The 3,467-nt window shown below is 35.0% G+C and overlaps 1 long non-coding RNA gene across 1 annotated transcript; it reads left to right on the forward strand.

The window, feature by feature from the left end:
- Positions 1-6: 6 nt before the first annotated feature.
- Positions 7-2,627, forward strand: LOC125614868. Its single transcript, XR_007345433.1, has 2 exons — positions 7-1,038; positions 1,938-2,627. It is a non-coding gene; the product is annotated as an uncharacterized LOC125614868 (long non-coding RNA).
- Positions 2,628-3,467: the final 840 nt, after the last annotated feature.

The raw sequence follows: 3,467 nt of genomic DNA on the forward strand, positions 1-3,467 counted from the left end.
AATTCCACTTCTTGGTACATATCCCCCCAAAATGAAAACTTATGTCCACACAAAAACTTGTGTATGCATGTGAATTGGGAAGACAACCTCAGGTCTCTCTATATCTATCAGTACTAAATTAAACCACCTCCCCCTCAGTAGAATTGTATATTGTTGGCTCTATTTCTTTCTCTTTCCCTATCACCTAGAATAGTGTGAGGCACAAAGTAGGCCCTCCATTGATATTAGTTAGAATTCCTATGTCCAAAAATGTGTATTAGGGAAGCAATTGAAAATATGTACAATGGTATGAGGAGGACATTACTTGTGGGGATAATAAGCTTAAATAGTTAATGATTGTAGTCAAGTTAAGTGAGAGATGAAATGTTCATATTGTGTGATGTAACATCCTCTGTACTTGAACCACATAAAAGAACTGGTTTATCCTGGCCATAATGCTTTTTTTCATGTCATGCTGTTAATGGGGATTGGTCATTAGGAGATGTGCGCGCGCACACACACACACACACACACGGGATGCTTACAAATGCAGAAAGCAAGGCCAACAAAATACCTAAAGTGATTTCAGCAGTCTCCTCTGATGATTATACTGAGAGAGGCAAGATACGGACTGCTTATTTCATTTTTTGATGTAGTAGATTGTATTTGCCAAAAATCATCAAAATATACAAGTTTACATGTAGTTTTCCTTTTTTAACATTTAATGTTATAAAGCTATAACTCAAGTACTGTAGTATTCAAAAGGTTGTGAGCCATCACAGTAACCATTTCTAGAATGCTATATTCTGAATGATTGATTGTCTGCACCTAAATTCATATTGAAGTTTGTTCTTAAATGAGGCAGTATTGGGTGTGGTGTGTCCCTTAAGAGTTATTTAGGTGATGGGGCTGTGTTCTCATGAATAGACTAATTTTTTTTTTTTAATTTTAGGAATGGATTTGCTATAGAAGAAGTTGTGTGCTTTCATCTCTGCTACCTCACCAGAAATCAAGAAGATGCTGGCACAATGATACTAGACCTCTGAGCCATGAACCAAAGTAAACCTTTTTGTTTGTTTACATTATAGTCTTAGATATTTTGCAATAAAGAATGGATTAAAACATAGGACCCACCCCATACTGTTAACATCTCTTCCCCCTTCTCTATTCCCTTGTCATTCATGTAATTATCTTCTTTTATTTACGGATTTGTGGATTCTTTACATTTTATGTAAATAGAATCGTATACTGGTTCCTTTTGTTTCTGGCTTCTTTCAGATAGTATAATGATTTTCAGTTTTCATCCGTCTTGAAGTATATATCAGTACTTTTATGGCTGAAAAATATTTCATTATGTGGATATACTACCACATTTGGTTTATATATTCATTAGTTGATGGACATTTGGGGCTGCTGATAGTCTTTGGCTATTATGAATAATGCTGCTTTGTACATGTATGTACAAGTTTCTGTAAACGCATATTTTCATTTCTCTTTGGTATGTACCCAGGAGTGAAATCACTTGATCATGTATAACTTTTTGAGGAAAAGCCAAACTGTTTTCTGTAACAGCTGTACCATTTTGCATTCCCACCAGTTTCTCCACATCTTTCTCAACATGTATTACATGTCATTTTTTAAAAATGGCTTTTAATATATTGGAGAATGTATTGCCTAATCCAAAGTCACAATAACTTATTCCTATGCTCTCTTACAGGAGTTTTATAGTTTTAGCTCTTACCCTGGGATTTTGATTCATTTTTGCTAATTTTTGTATACAGTAGGATGTCAGAGTTGAAATTCATTCTTTTGTATGTGGATATCCAATTGTCCCAGCAACATTTCCTGATAATACTCTTTTCCCACTCAATTATCTTGGCATCCTTGTCAAAAATTAAGTCACTGTGTATGTGTGGGTTTATCTCTGGATTCTTTTTTAAAAAATATTTATTTTTTAGTTATAGGTGGACACAATATCTTATTTTACTTTATGTGGTGCCGAGGATCGAACCCAGTGCCTCACACATGCTAGGCGAGTGCTCTACCTGTGAACCACAACCCCAGCCCTCTCTGGATTCTTAATTCTGTTCCATTGATCAATAGGTCTATCTTTATGCCAGTGCCACACTGTCTTGATTACTGGAGCTTAGTAATAATTTCTGAAGTTCAAAAGTATAAGTCCTTCAACCTGGTTTTCTGTTTCAAGATTACTTAACCTGCGTTGGGTTGCTGGAATTTCCATATTCATTTTAGAATCAGCCTGTCAATTTCTGCAAAAACTGTAGTTGGAATTTTGATACAGATTACACTGAATATGTATATCAACTTTGGAAATATTGTCATTTTATTATTCAGTTTTCCAATCCATGAACTCAGATGTCTTTCCATTTATTTAAGTCATCTTTAATGTCTTTCAACAGTGCTTTGCAATTTTCAGTGTACAACTTTTACACCTCCTTGGTTAAATTAATTCCTATGTATTTTATTCTTATGATTCTGCTGTAGCTGAAATTGTTTTCTTAATTATTTGTTTGCATTGCTCATTGCTAGTATATAAAAATACAATTGATTTTTGTATATTGGTCTTCCATCTTGTGGCCTGAATCTGAAGTCCTGTATTATACTAAAAATAAAATTTAGGAATAATACAACTGAAGTCCAGCTCAACTAATGAAAATATTGATTCAGATACCAACACTCATGATGCCCTGACAGAAAAATACAATAAAGAAGGCATACTACAGAAGAACAAATTTAAGGTCATCAGATTTTTCATCAGAATCTACGTAACCCAGAATTTTGTTTTTTTGCCAGGGATTGAACCTAGGGCCTCATTGTGTGCCCTACCACTGAGCTGTATCCCCAGCCCTGTAATTTTTAAAATGAAGGTTAAAAAAAAAGTTTTTAAAACATCATTGCTACCACATATGCCCTACAAGGGATTGTAGGGCATATTTTGCGGGGAGGCCAGGGATTGAACTCAGGGACACTCAACCACTGAGCCATATCCCCAGCCTTATTTTGTGTTTTATTTAGAGACAGGATCTCACTGAGTTGCTTAGCGCCTCTCCATTGCTGAGGCTGTCTTTGAACTTCAGATCCTCCAGAACTTCAGATCATCCAGCCTCATGACCCACTGGGATTATAGGCGTGTGCCACTGCACCTGGCTAAAACTGCTTCTTTTAAAGTTATAGTACATACAATTTCCTTTTGAAGGATCAACCTCTTTTACCTTTTATTGACCTGCTTGGGACTTTATATGAGGTTTTATAAACTCAAATAATTCTAGATAAGTATTTAATATTTTTTAAATAATATTGCTATAATTAGGAGATCTTTGATCAGAAGGAAATTTGGATCCACACAAAAAACTGAATAGTGATAGAAAGAGCAAAATTGTGAAAAAAATATAATTTTTTCTTTTTTGCACGGGGGATTAAACCCAGGACTGCTTAACTACTGAGCCACATCCCCAGCCATATATATA

This window comes from Marmota marmota, unplaced genomic scaffold, assembly GCF_001458135.2.
Source record: "Marmota marmota marmota unplaced genomic scaffold, marMar, whole genome shotgun sequence".
Lineage (NCBI taxonomy): Eukaryota > Metazoa > Chordata > Mammalia > Rodentia > Sciuridae > Marmota > Marmota marmota.